Genomic DNA, 16,073 nt, shown 5'->3' on the forward strand with positions numbered 1-16,073 from the left:
CTCCTGCCCTATTGAACTTTGTGATTTTGGTGACGATTGAACAGAAAACAAAAAAAGTCTTAAAGCACAACCCCGCCCCCTGCACATATTTGTCTGAAATTTGGCAGGCATAGCCCCCTCATAAGGTATGCAAATGACACACAATTCTGACAAACAGAAAAAAAGTTATATCCTTCTGTTGATAGTCTGTAGTGTTCCTAGTCAGAATGAATAAACTCATATGTCATCTCCTTTTTACCCTCAAAAGGACAATAAAAACTGTTTCCTGCCCACTGAAGCATTTTTTTGATTAGGCACATAACAGTTAGAAAGTTGTGGTAATCAAACACGCATTCTGTGCCTTATGACATTTTTGAAGCTTCCCTCACAATTCTTCAGATGTTTCTCCTGAGCAGGAAACTCTACATTCACATCAAGATTTGCCTTTAGGTGAAATTCAGTAGCAACTCTGATTAAAATCTTCCAGGAATAATAGCTCAAAAGCAGATAGATGAGATTAATATATGTCAAGCAAATTAGCGTCAGTTTTGTTCATTCATATGATGCGGGGTTGGTACAAACCCGCATTTGATGTATCACTATCAGTGCACAATTATGGGTGGTAGCACAAAATTCATGATTTGTGGCACAGAACAGCACAAAACTGGCACTAAAGTTGGGCATGTTTGGTAAAGATACGAGTTTGGGATTCTTCATCGTTAACAGAGGCATTACTGAAGGTGTGATGTTGTTAATCAACTAATCACCATTGCTGCATGAACACTACGCAGCCCACTGTCTTTCATCTTCAGTTTATCTTTCCTCCATGTTTCTCAGATAACACAGTGAGATTCCAAGACAGATTCCTACGAACACTTCTCCCACTATGGGTTGACTCCCCCCCCCCCGCCCCTTACAGTTTTCTTGCATGTTACCCATGGTAAATTCTTTAGTTGCATAAGACCTATCAGAGGCAAACACAAACCATTTTCTTTTGGGTCAAGAGTTCTTTACACTTAGTATTCAGTCTCAGTCCCTTGACCTCTGGAAACAGCATGGTAGCAATAGATTCTGTGACATTTTTCACAAGGAAGTCCTCACCAAAATAGTGTGTGTGTGTGTGTATGCATGCATACAATATTCTATGGTTTCAATATCTGCAGAGCCAGGATTTCATCAGCTATCCTGTTGTCACCAGAAGACCTACTGGCTTTGAAAATCTCATTGCCTGACAAACCCCCATACTTTCAGGGTGTAGCATATTTTAGAAATACCTTTATGTAGTCAGTAAAGTATGTAATCAGCTGGTCTAAGGAACCCTCCTATATGCGTAATCCACTTTCTGAAGGTTGATGTTGTCACGGCAAGCCACAGCCTGAGCTTAAGGCACAAGTCATGCAACCAATTCACCCTGAGCAAAGTTGGTAGGCATGCATTATTGACGACAAATAAATAAACAAACCCAAGCAAAATCTAACCAATTATCTGGAAACAGGGCCCCATTATGGGATAAACTGATTATGAAAATCAATCTACATTCTCATAAGAAAATCAGTATGTGTTAATTCATTGTTTTCACCTTTTAAGATATGTTCTAACCCACAGAACCTTTTTAATTTAAATTTTACTTGCCATTTCAGTTTCCCCACAACAGCAATACCACATTGCTCAGGGAAGTCAAGTTTGATGCTACAATTCTGTTAGTTAGAGTAAGAGTTTCGCACTATAGCATATAATTAAAGTACAGCTACATCAAGCAAGCAGAACACAAAATCAATTTAAAAACAAAAAACAAAACCAACTGTGTGTGGCAGGGGAAGAAGCTCAAGTCAAAGAGTTTTAGGGAGCAATCCTATGGCTGCTAGTCAGTGGCTAGATGGCCATAGGATATCTTGTTTTCCAGGAACTGACCTTCCCTCCCTTCTGCACTGCCTTGCAGGCAGCGTGGAGAAGCTCTGTCGTCCATGCTAACAAGAGGAGCATGGAGTGGCCAAAACAGGGCATTCTGGGGGAAGTTGTGGGGCAGGGAGAACAGAAATTCCAGTATGACACATCCAATGTGTCGTCAGGCAGCCTCCTCCCCCATTTGGCCCTCCTGTGGCTAGACAGCTGAAATCAGCTATCTAGCAAAATATGCAGGACAGGAGGATCATGGAGGGATCAGTACCCTCCATGTCCTGTCCTGCATTGGATAGGCCCACGCCTCTGTGTTCTGAGGCGGCCACCTATCTGCATAGGATTGCGCCCTTAGGGAACCACTTCATATTTTCTGAAAGGGCTCTATTATACCTCATTGTTTGTATACTATCCTCTTTTGTGCCTGGAATTTTCCAGTATTGAATACTTGGGCAGGTGGACAGGGAAGTCTTGGCTGCATGGGTGATGGTGTGGTGGGATTGTGAATGCCTCCCTAGTACCATCTGTTATGAAAGAAACAGTGATTAGGCCTCTGCAAACAAACGAACAAACACATCATCGATAGAACCCAGCTATATGGATACCTATTGGCCTGTTTCTATTTTCCATTCTTAAGCAAGTAGTAGTGGTGTCTCAACAATATGGATTTCTTGGATCCCTTCTAATCTGGGTTCAGGTCCTATTTTGAGACTAAAACAACTTTGGTCATCTTGGTGGATGATCTATGCCAGAAATCGGAGTGTATCCCTGTTAGGTCTGCCAGTCTTCTCAGCAGCTGTTACCGTAAACCATGATATCCTACTGTGGTGCCTCACAGGGATGGGATTTGGGGACAACATTTTAGGATGTCTCCAGTCTTACCTGGCAGGTAGGCCCCACAGGGTGATGCTGGGGAACAGCTGGTCAACCCTGTGGTCTTTGGCTTATGGGGTTCTGCAGGATTCTGTGTTGTTTTAACATCTATATAAAACCACTGGAAGAGGCTCTCCATGGATTTGGAGTCAGTGTCATTGATATGCAGATGATCAGAGACAGGACAGTTCATTCTGTTCTTTCCTTCTAATCCTAGGGAAGCTGTGAGACGAGAGCCCTGGACCATTGTCTGAGCACAGTGATAAATTAGGTGTAAGTAAGGTAACAAGCTGAGCCTTAACCCACAGAAGGCAGAAGTGCTTTGGTCAGTAGGAGAGCTGATCTGGGCTTGAAATTATGGCCTGGGGTTGCGCTCCTCTTGAATGATCAAGGCCCCAGATTGGGCTCTTGGAGTTGGCCTTGCTTCTGGAGACCCACGTGGCAGCTGTGGCTTCCATTTGCATGCGAGCTGCAGCCTTTCCTGTATCGTAAAGATGTGCCCTGGATCACGATGTGCTCATTGAAGAGTGTTTGGAAACTGCAGCTCGTGCAAAATGAAGTGGTCAGAGTAGTTTCTGGTGTTCACTTCTCATAGCATATCTCATAGTTCCTTTTTCATTTGCACTGGCTTCTGCTTTGTTTCCAAGCACCATTGGCAGTGCTGGCCATTGCTTATAAAGCCCTAAATGACTCTGGACCACCGGGTTATCTGAAGCACTGCCTCCTCCTGCATGAACTTGCCCATGCAATGCATTTGGTATCTAAATCCTGTTCTGCGTTCTGCTACCTTTGGAGATGCACTTTGTAGGGGTAAACAGTGGGCCTTTTGGATAGCAGCACCCAGACTGTAGAACATCCTCCTGAAAAAAGTTTGGTTGGCCCATTCTGTCTTGAGTTTTAGGTCGGCAGCAAAGTCCCGGTGTCATGAGGCTGAAAGAGCTTGTAAGTCCATTTTGTGTTCTTGAAAAATGTAAAATACTTTTAACAAGAGGACAGAGAGAATTATTCACATTTTCTCAAGGCATATTTTTATGGAGGCTCAGTTTCCTCACCTTTAGTGGCAATAAATATTCTGTCTTTCATTAAGATGGTCTTTGCGAAGTCTATGATTCTTTTCCGTGCCTGTGGAAAAATAGTGTCATTTTTTATTCCTTCTTTTTCTATGAAGCATCAGTTATAAATGTATTCTGTTAATATCTATTTTGTGACTTTAATGTGCTTTCCAACTATTTCAGTCTGAGCATCTCTAGAGTCTAGTTCCTACTACAATTTTATATCCATACCATATGTGCAACCAGGCTGATTTTTGTCACGTTCCAATATCTAACTTTAATTCCTTGTTAGAGATCTTTCTTTTTATCAGTATTTTATCATACTTTAAACTTTCTAAATGGTATGCAATTTAAAGAAGAGACTCAGAATACTTTTTCTTCAGCTAGTATATCAGAGATGTCATCTAACATTAGCATGGATGGTGCGGCTAGAGCTGATCAGCTTACTGGCAAAGAAGGCTAGGGGCTCCACTTTATAAAACGACTTCCCCAAACCCTTGTCTGTTTTTGTTTTGTTTTAAACTGGAAGATGTATCCATGTCCTTTAGCTTATTTTGGGCTCCTTTAGGTTTCTTAAATTTCTGGGGTCTGGTTTGTACTTATATCCAGATATAACAGTATAGTATGCATGTATTAATTACGTATGAGTGCCAAACCCCTTTTAGGGAGCAATCCTATGGCTCCTAGTCAGCCGCTAGATGGCCATAAGATATGTGGATTTCCGGGAACTGATGTTGGAGCCTGCGCTCCAAGGTGGATTCTTGGAGAACCGACCTTCCCTTCCCTTCCCCTCCTCTGCGCTCGGAAGAGGAGCACGGAGCAGCCAAAATGGGGCATACCAGGGGGCGTTCTGGGACAGGGAAAGCAGAAATGCTGGTATGACACATCCTACGTGTCATCCAGCAGCCTCCTTCCTTGCTCCACCTTCCTGTGGCTAGACAGCCAAAATCGGCTGTCTAGCCACAAATGCAGGGCAGGAGAAGTGTAGAGGGGACGATCCCCTCCATGCTTCTCCTGTCCTGCACTGGATAGGCGATCACCTCTGTGTTCGGAGGTGGCTGCCTATTCCCATAGGATTGTGCCCTTAGACACTGTTCCCTCTTCCTGGGTCTAGGGTCAAGTCCTTCTATACAATCTAGAAACCAGAGACTTATATAATTTACTCATATATGTCCTGGAGCCTGCAAATCTTAGCAGCACTCAGTGTCCCCAGTGACTATGCTGTTGGTTCCTCCCTCCAGTCAGATGCCACACCCAGTTGATTGGAAATAATGGTGGCTTGTTTAAGCTGCAAGCCACAACGGGCACCATTTGCCTAATTACCCACCCAGCGTGGCTTGTCATAACATCCAAACTTGGGCGGCATGGCTTGTTTGAGGGAGAAACAACCCTCAAATAACCCAGCAACAGACCATGTGTTATGTGAGGGCTATTTCCTCCTCAAACAAATAGGAAATTAGCGAATAAGCACACAACTGTGTAAGTCAGTCAGGTAATACTGGTGTAATGTTATAACAATATACAATAACGTAGTGGATGTTAGTAATCTATTTAAAATAGGATTGGTGTTAGAACAATATGATTATACATATGAAGACAATGTGAATACAATTGTACATATATTAGATGATAACAGAAGCATCTGTATCACAGGTATATACAAATTATTATTATAGTTTGTTCTGAGGAACTTAAAGTCCATACAAAAAGTCTTTACAGGAATCCGGTGTACTCCTGTTTCACATATGAGTTGCTTCTTCAGATAAATAATAACATTAAAGATATTAAGATTATAAGGTCTATGTTGTTGTTCAGTTGTTAAGTTGTGTTTGACTCTTCGTGACCCCATGAACCATAGCACGCCAGGCCTTCCTGTCCTGCGCTCTCTTCCGGAGTGTGCTTAAGTCCATATTCATTGCATCAGTGATGCTATCTAGCCATCTCATCCTCTGCCATCCCCTCCTCCTTTTGCCTTTAATCTTTCCCAGCATCAGGGTCTTTTCCAGTGACTTTTCTCTTTGCATTAGGTGGCCAAAATATTTGAGCTTCAGCTTCAGTATCTCCCCTTCCAATGAGTAGTCAGGGTTGATTTCCTTTAGGATTGACTGATTTGACGTCCTTGCAGTCCAGGGGACTCATAACGGTCTTCTCCAGCACCACAGTTTGAAAGCATCAACTCTTCGGTGCTCAGCCTTCCTTATAGTCCAGCTCTCACAGCCATACATTACTACTGGGAAAACCATAGCTTTGATTATATGAATCTTTGTCGGCAAGGTGATGTCTCTGCTTCTTACTATGCTGTCTAGGTTTGCCATAGCTTTCCTCCCAATACCCCTTCATGGATCACTGCCTTCATGGGTCACTGTGGCAAAGGGGCTTGCGTAACTCAGTGAAGCCATAAGCTATGCAGTGCAGGGCCACCCAAGATGGACAGGTCATGGCGGAGAGTTCTGACAAAATGTGGTCCACTGGAGAAGGAAATGGCAACCCACTCCAGTATTCTTGCGTCTTTTAATTTCATGGCTACAGTCACCATCTGCAGTGATCTTGGAGCTTAATGGAATTAAGATTGCCGGGAAAATTATCAACAACCTCAAATATGCAGATGATACCACCCTAATGGCAGAAAGCAAAGAGGATCTAAAGAACCTCTTGTTGAGGGTGAAAGTGGAGAGTGCAAAAGCTGGTTTTAAACTCAACATTAAAAAACTAAGATCATGGCATCTGGCCCCATCACTTCCTGGCATATAGAAGAGGAAGAAATGGAAGCAGTGACAGATTTTACTTTCTTGGGCTCCAAGATCACCGCAGATGGTGGCTGTAGCCATGAAATTAAAAGACACTTGCTCCTTGGGAGGAAAGCTATGGCAAACCTAGAAAGCATAGTAAGAAGCAAAGACATCACCTTGCCGACCAAGATTCATATAATCAAAGCTATGGTTTTCCCAGTAGCAACATATGGCTGTGAGAGCTGGACTATAAGGAAGGCTGAGCACCAATTCCGCCGAAGAATTGATGCCTTCTAACTGTGGTGCTGGAGAAGACTCTTACGAGTCCTCTGAACTGCAAGGAGGTCAAATAAGTCAGTGCTAAAGGAAATCAACCCTGAGTGCTCATTGGAAGGACAGATACTGAAGCTGAAGCTCAAACACTTTGGCCACCTAATGCAAAGAGAAAAGTCACTGGAAAAGACCCTGATGCTGGGAAAGACTGAAGGCAAAAGGAGAAGGGGACGGCAGGGGATGAGATGGCTAGATAGTATCACTGATGCAATGAATATGGACTTGAGCACACTCCGGGAGAGAGCGGAGGACAGGAAGGCCTGGCGTGCTATGGTCCATGGGGTCACGAAGAGTTGGACACGACTTAACGACTGAACATTCTCCATCTTTGGATGCAAAGTACATAATCAATCTGATTTCGATATTGACCATTTGGTGCTGTCCATGTGTTGAGTCACCTCTTGTGCTGTTGGAAAAGAGTGTTCGCTATGATCAGCGTGTTGTAAGGTCTATAGCCATATATATATATATATATATATATATATACACACACACACACACACACATGTATGTGTATATATATATACACACACACACACATGCATGTACACACAAACACATAATTTATTATTTTTATATTCACATTAGTTGTCAGTTATCATCATGTACAAACACATTATTTCAAATAAACACAAACACTCTTTTTGAGAATTGTTACCATAATATTATCAAAAATTATTTACATGAAAATGGGGCTGTACTTTGTAAGCAAAGAAATTGTTTCAACTCACCGTCCTTAGACTCAACAAAAAATGCTGTGGCAGTACTGTAATCTGAATAGTTTTTTGAATGAGGCCGCTTAATCTGCTAGCATAGCTTGCATTTTATCTCATAGAGCTTCACAGAGCTAAGAAAGAGCAACAATTAAACCATATGGTATCAGTACACTACCAAAAAGTTTCTTTGAAATGAGAGACAAAGTAACCAAGCAAACCTCAGACCACAGACTGATAGTTTCTCCTGCTCTAAAGTCGATGAGTTGAGTCAGCAGCTGTGAGCATACCCTTCCTAACAGGTTTTAAATGGCCAATGTTGAAGAAAGGCTGAGTCATCCACATTGATGTTAAAGGTGTAGTGCTTGGCTTCATACACAATCAGATAAATATCCCCAATACAAATGCCTTTATAAGATGCCAGATCCAGAGAAACATTCAAAGCTTTAGGGATCACAGACTGCAGTTTGAAAATCCACTCCGCCTCCTTACATAGAAGTGAATTATTGTAATCTGTCCAATTATATTCATGAGAATATATTTTATCAGTAACTAGGAACTTAAAGTCCTCATGTGTATGAGCCCGTTCTACAAAATGTTGCACCAAGGGAGCATCCAAAACATGGTTTCATAATTTGGACTGATGTTCAATAATCCTAGTTTGAATGGTACGAGGAGTTTTACCTACATACAATAACCCACGTGGGCAAATGATAACATAGATAACTCGCTTGGTGGCAAAATTGGAAAAGTGATGTAATTCAAAATGTCGATGATCCATGGGATGTTTGAAGATTTTGACTGGTAAGGAAAAATCACATACAGAGCAGCCCCCACATTTGTAATGCCCACAAGGGGATACTACATGTTGTACAGATGGATCAATATTCGAGTGTACTACAATGTCTCTAAGGTTTTTTGTCCATCTAAATCCTATACGTGGAACATTACCACATCCAGGTATATGGCTTACTACATGCCAGTATTTATATATTGCTTTTTTGTTAGAGAAGGACAAATTGGAATACTCCAGAGAGATTGTAATTTTATCATTACATCCCTTATCAGGTGGATTTAATAACATAGGTCTAGACACCGCATCTGCTCATGTTCCAGCAACCCTTATTCTATTTCTTGGGTAACCCCTATCCAGTAATTGTTGCCTAAATAGTATTTTTTTTATTAACATACAATATTGTGAGGAGTTCCTCTTGAGATGTAAGTATTGTCCATATGGTAAATTCCTATGCAGATGCATTGGGTGGAAAGATTCAAAATGAAAAGAGAATTTATGTCTAATATATAGATGATTTTGTCAGGAATACACCTCTGTATCTAAAAATGAAACATGCTGTGCATCAAAATGAGAAGAAAATTTTGTAATAGGATGTATGGTATTGATCCAGGTCAAAATTTGATGTAAAATATCTTGTTCAGAAAATATTAGAAAGGTATCATCGATATAACTAGGGATGGCAGAGAATTCCGCCACGGATCACAGTGAGATCTCCCCCTGAACTCCGTGGTGGAATGGCCTGCCACCCCCCCGCCTCCCGCGGATCCCCCCGGGACGAGACTCACCTGGGGTGGATCTTCCAGGCGGCGGCAGCTCTGGCAGCAGCTTCAGTGGCAGCAGCAGCGGTGGCTGGTCCTCTGACCGGCTGCCGCCACTGCCATTTCCACTCTTGTAAAAAAAAAAAAGAAAAAGAAAGACGTGATAGGCTATGTAAAGATTTACGTAGCCTATCATGACTAGGTTTTTTTTTTAAAAAAAAACATGACGTGATAGGCTACGTAAATCTTTATGTAGCCTATCATGGCTGGGTGGGTTAAAAACAAAACAAAACTGTGTACGCAAATGGCGGCAGTTACGGCCGCCGCCATCTGCGTTCCTTATTTTTGCCCTCTTAATCTATGTAAATATTTACGTAGACTATGACGGCGAAAATAAAGGGGAATGCAAATAGCGTAGCGGGTGGAATTAACATCCATAGTTACCAAGACAGCCACTGAAGGAATTTTCATGCCCTCCACCTTATTAATGAAGTCCCTGGTGTCTTTCAAATACGAAGGAATCCTGATGACCAGAGGACATATAAAATAGTCCAGGTACTGTGATACAGGTTCCAAAATGGAATTAGAACCCAAGACAATTGGACGACCAGGAGGTGGAAAACCAGGCTTGTGTATTTTAGGAAGCATATAGATTGCAGGAACTCGTGGATATGGGTTTTTAAGGAATTATAGGTTTTTTCATTAATCAGCCCCAAAAGCATCGCTTCAGTTACCGTGGCAGTAATGATAGATGAAATATGTTCAGTAGGGTCATAGGGAATAGGTTTATAACAAGATGAATCTTGTAATTGTCTATGAATCTCTTGCATGTAATCTTCCTTGTTAAGCACCACAATGGCACCACCCTTATCTGAGTCCTTAATTACTATAGACTGATCCTTAGCCAATTCTTTCAAAATGTTCTGATCCTTTCTTGATAGATTGTACCATCCTTTCATGGGGCGATGTTCGATACGTTCTATATCACCAAGGACCAACTGTTCAAATACCTGAATATGGGGACTGGTAATAGTTGGTATAAATCTCGAATTGCGTTAAGATGGAGAAGGTCTTGTCTGTTCACTTTCATGAAAGAACTCCCTCAATTTTAGTTGTCGTATAAGTTGAAAAAAACCAACAAGGGTATGAAAAGCATTATATCTGGGTATGGGAACAAAACTCAATCCCAAATTCAAAAGTCTAATTTCATCCTGCGATAATTCCTGGGATGATAAATTAATGACTAAATCCTGTTGCGTACCTTGCATCATGGATGAACAGAGGAAAAATTACTTCTAGATGGGGGTGACCTTATCAATTGAGTGTTTCTACTGGGACCTTCATCACCCGAAGTTGCAGATGATTCCTCACCTGCTTCACTGGCATCTAAATCTGTGGGGACATTAGATAGATCTTGCCAAGAAACCCACTTTTATGTTTCTGAAAACGATCTTTAGATATCCATTTATAAACATTAGATTCTGAGTAATCCCATTCATCCCTAGAATTTTTTTTTAATTTTTGTAAATTTTAATTCAGATTGAAACAATTTAAGTTCTTTCTCTAAAGCTTGACATTTATTGGAAATCTCATCAGTGGAAAATTGTTCCTTAAATTTAGATTCAGAATTGTCAATACATACGTGAACTTTTTCTGTTACAATAGCTTATTTTCCTGCCCCCCATGTGTCAGTTGCATGCCACATAATTATGATAATTACCCTCTCCAAGCACAGTTTATCACGTTGGAGGAATCTGGCGAGGATGGGTGGCGGGGGTGGATTGCAAACTACCCCAGAACCCCTGACTTGTTCTAGGGTTGCAGGGTAGTTTGTAACCAACCCCTGCTGCCCACTCTTGCTGGGTTCGGATGGCCCGGTGAGGGTAAGAATGGTAATTACACGACCTGCATGTGTGGGGTGGAAAAATAAGCTACAATGGCTTATTTTCCTTCCCTGCTCATATGAACCCAGTCACTGTCATCTTAAAATGCATGGATACATTTAACATCAAGTCTAGCTTGGCCCTGAGTCACACTTTCCTCAAGCCATGGTGTTGTGGGGGTTTTTTTGCTTTGTTTTTTGTCTTGGGCATATTTTTTTTCACTATATCTTCTGTGGGAAATGCAAGAGAGATTGTAGTTGAAAACTCCCAACTATGTGTTTAAACGAACAAGAACAGTTGAAATGTGACCCCTAATAAGCCCTGCAACACATCTGAAGAACAGCTGGGAAATGAAAAGCAGATAAAATAGCAAAGTGACAAGAGGAGTTTGATGGGGCCAACAAGGAATAGCTGAGATATGAGGGAGACCAGAGAAACATAATGTAAGCCATATTTGAAAGGAAGTGTCTGATATAATACCACTTGAGACAATTGAAGGAATCTGAGAAGAGCAATCCCATTTAAGTTTTTCATCTTTAGTGTCTGTGCAGTGAGACAAAAATAGATGAGTCTGTGTGACATTTGGGTTTCTTTAGTTCAAAGTCCTAAGTGCAGCTAATCTACATAGAATGAAACAAAAGGCAATTAATGCAAGAGCCTCTTAGAAAAAGATGAAACAAAAGAGATTAAAAGAAAAAGATTCTCTCTCTCTCTCTCTCTCTCTCTCTCTGTCTCTGTATTTTCCACAAATCTCAAACCATGCCTTTCTTTTTTTTATAGCAGAAATATTTGTTCTCTGTGCTACCAAAACCTCATTTAGCCTGCAATCCGACAGAGCTATAAAAGTTGTTCAGTTTCAAATTGGCTTGCCTATTCAGTTACAGAGGTGGCTGCAACAGAAATTAAAGGACACCTCTGACTGCATGCGCAGTTCTTTCCCATGCAAGCACATAGCACTGTAGGATTGTATCCTTCCAGTAATAAAAGATACAGGTGTATCTTTTTTATTGCACACAACCAAGGTATCTTGTACACAATTATTTTTGGAGACAGTGAGAATAATCAACCAAAGCTACTTTTTTCCCCAGTTGCCTCATGATAAAGACAGTCTTGTGAAAGTGCCCCATGTAGTTATAAACAGGGATGACCTTTCAGATTTTAGTTATGGTACCTGAGGCAGAGAATCCCACAAGCACCCTTTCCCCTCTCTGGTAGTAAAATTGAAATAGTAACACATTAAATAACTAATAATTTGCTGCCCTTTCATAACATCCTTTCATAACATCCACTCTGCCTTATGGCAGGGCTAGCTCTGCAAGGTACAACATTTGCAAACCACTGGTTGATATCTTAATCAATAGTCATTTAGTGTGTGGAACGTGTATTTTAATCAAATATAATCATATGTGCCTTCCTTCCCTTCCGGAATTGAGCCTCTGGTTACAATGTGCTAAAAATGAACAGAACCAAATGAAAATATGGTAGATCTGAAAAGCCCTGTTTATTTTTAGTTGTGTCTGTATGAGGTGTATATTGTGGTGGGTATCTCGCTTTGTACATTCCTCATCACACCACCAAAAGATTCCAATTAGAGTACCTTTCATGCTTGAAGAATATTTCTGTCAGAATGATTTCTGTCAGATTGAAGCGTTTTTGATGATTTGATTTGAAGATAGCTTTAGAAAACTTGCAGGTGTCTTATCATTTCTAGGTGAATTGCTACACCTTTGGATTTTTGCTTTGTACCTGTAGGTGCTTCCTCCAGCATTTGTGACTCCAGCACTTTCCTCCTCACAGATCCATACAGTAAAGTGTGTGGTGTGTGTATGTGTGTATAGGGTGGGGGTGGGGACATACTACAAGTAGATCTTTTAAGGAATTATAAAATATAAAGAGAAAGATGCACCCTAGATAAATCACCACAAGATGAATCACAAAACAAAAATGAACATAGTCCAAAAAAGAAAATATTTGCTAAAAACCTGAATGAATAAAACTACTGCTTCCACCCTAACCTATCTTTCCCTGGAATGGTTTTGTGAAAAAGAAATGATAAATAGAAAAGCTTTGGAGTAGCAAGTCATAGTAGGACTAACTATTAGGGAGAGGATGGCTCTCAAAATTTTCACGCTCTTATAAGTATGTCTTCCCTCCTCCTTTAGACATGTATGGAATTCCAGTGAAGATCCATTACCAGTGGTGTTATTCTCCTACCAACAGTGATCATTGGTCATGTTGATGGAGCTTGAAACATACCAAGTTAGCCCAGTACTCTCAGCCCAGATAACTTCCAACTCAGCTATGGCTGAAGATCCCCAGAGTTGTGACTCTAATCTTGGGTCTAATATCTGCATAGATTAAAATGATATCTCTCAATAAACGGATGAATGATCATTAGAAATTCATTTTAAATTTAATGCACAAGCCAATCCTGTAATTTGCTGTCCTTCAAAAGATGAGAGAAAATAGGGTTAAGGTTTCATTCTTCAATAGCTGAAGGCCCACCACATTTGGCAGGTGGGGAAAAGACTGAAAATGATCTAGTCATCACCCATTTTTTTTCTTTTTTTCTTTCTTTTTTTCTCTTCTTCTTTTTCTTTCCTCTTTTTTCTTTTTCTTCCCCAGAATACTGTAATGTTGGAAACTGTAGATTTTGACTATGTTGTTGATATTGTTTATTTCACTTATAAAATAAATAAAATAAATATAGATTCAAAAAAAGAAGAAATATTGGAAAAATGCTACCAAGGGTTAAGGCTTTTTTGTATTATTTCCAAGTAAGAAGAAACAGCAAGGAAGATGATGATTAAACCGAGTATTTGTTAGATGAGAAAAATACCTGAGTTAAGTGTTAGATCATTGTTGTTTCATTCATGTTAAGGGTTTAATTTTATATTGTCTTATTCCTTTCTCAACCAATATGTTATTTTGTTTCTTTCAAAGGTCTGTTTTAATTCAGAAATGCATGAAAAAGTATACCCTAAGAAGTCTTGAACAGTGGTCTCTCTTAATTCAAGGATTGTATTGTATTCAATAATTTGTATTATATTTACATAAATCTTGCCTACAGCAGTCATTTCGGAGACATATTCTCTAAATGAGTTCAGTTTCCCCTTTGAGACTCTAACACAGCACATTATAGTTTAACCTCTGTACTTTGTATAGTTAAGTGTACAGAAAATCTTGGTTTCTATTTTTCATTGTTTTTTCCTCATGTGCTGCCAATGCCATGCAAGATGAAAGGAAAGCTTTTAAAGAACAATTTTAAAAATCTATAACAAAAAGTAAAAAATCAATGGCTCCTTCCATAAAAGTCATGCAGGGAAATGGAATGCTAAAATGCTTGGCTTGAGCAGATAATATAAATCGATGGTTCTTCATAAAAGAGATATCCTTAGGGACAGAAAGATATGAGAGAGGAATGGACTATTAGCTTCTGAATCTAGCAGCTCTAGAGTTGATAATATAGGTTCTAATTCCTGTTCCAGAGTAGTAAATAGCTCACATTTTCTTCCCAAATCTTTAATATGATGGGGAGAATGTATTGCACATTTTCTCCTGCTGAGCTGCTTGAGGCTTTCCATATATGAGGGAGGTCTGGCATCAAGGGTAGGCATGGTTGGGCACCTGCCAAGGGCCCACACACTAGGAGGGGTCCCCTGACAATAGCCCCCTGGAGTTGTTCCTCCTCCTCACCATTTCAACCTGCTTGTTCACCTGCCTCTCATTCTGGCCCAGACAATGGCACTAGTGAGAAGGAGGAGCAGTAGATGCCACCAGCTACTTGCTCTCTGCCTGTCAAGCAAGCTAGTGGGAGCAATGATGAGAAAAAGGATGAGGACCAATAGCAGTTGGTAACAATGGTTCTGAGAAGGTAGACTCACTGAGGGAGGGGACCCATTGAGAGTGTCTTGCCCAAGAGCTTTCCCAAGCCTGGAAATATGAAGGATCCCTTTAAAGACCAATCCATTATATCAGAAATTCTCTTGTTTATCTCACCCTCTCATTTTTAAGAGATACCAACACTTCATTATTGGGTGGTTGTATGTTTGCCTAATGCAGGGGTAGGGATGCTGTGCTTCTCCAGCTGTTGTAGGGCTCCATTTCCCATCAGGCCCAATCAGAATGACCAATGGTCAGGGATGATGGAAGTTGTAATCCAGCATCACCTGGAAGGGCACAAGTTCTTAGCCTAATGTAAGTAACAAGCTAAAGGTTTACTGTGCATCAGCTGTTAAAGAAATTTTAATGAAAACAGCCTAGATTAGCTCCAGAACAACATTGCTTCCTACACTTCTATGCTTATTTAAATGTGATATGGAAAATAATACTGGAAAAAGGGAGAGCGTTCCATTTGAGGTGACGGAGGCAACCTGGCTTTATAAACTTTGCTTGGACTAGTACGAACAAACTGAAATAATTTTAAAGTCATTTTAAACATTCATGGAGCTGGAACATGACCCGTTAACTAGAGATGGACAGAGTTCTGCTCCAAAAGGGTTAGGCAGACCAAGAGTATTCAATCTGGATGTCTGCAGAAGTTCTGCCCCCTCACAACCTTCTAGAACTTTCTGGACACCAGAGCTCTGGTTCTGTGAATACACTGAACAGAATTTCCAGGGTTCCAGTCACTCTGGGGGCTTCAGTAATGTTGCAGGGCATGCCATGCACATACAGATCAGGGTAATGTGAGGGTCATTGTGCAATACAGGGTAATTGTGCAATGTCAGTGGAGGAGGTTTCTGAGCTCATGTGTCATGGCTTACAATATTGGAAAAGTCTCCTGGACTGACAAAAGTATCTGTGGACTCTGATAAATCCATAGAGGCACCATTTTAGATATAATATTTGATGGCAAAAAAGCAGAGCATTTTAAGTACATGCTCAGTGGTAGTTGCTTATTATGCCTAATAATAATTAACGGATTGATTAAATCTCCACAGATTTATCCAATGTTAGTCTAATGAATGCCATTCATTTCAAGGGATCTACTCTAAACTGGATTAACATTGCATACAACCCCATATATTTATATATCCATAAAAACAAGAGGGCTGAAGA

The sequence above is a fragment of the Heloderma suspectum genome, chromosome 3 (genome assembly GCF_057233095.1).
Source record: "Heloderma suspectum isolate Gila_16-S chromosome 3, 16-S_ref, whole genome shotgun sequence".
Taxonomy (NCBI): Eukaryota; Metazoa; Chordata; class Lepidosauria; order Squamata; family Helodermatidae; genus Heloderma; species Heloderma suspectum.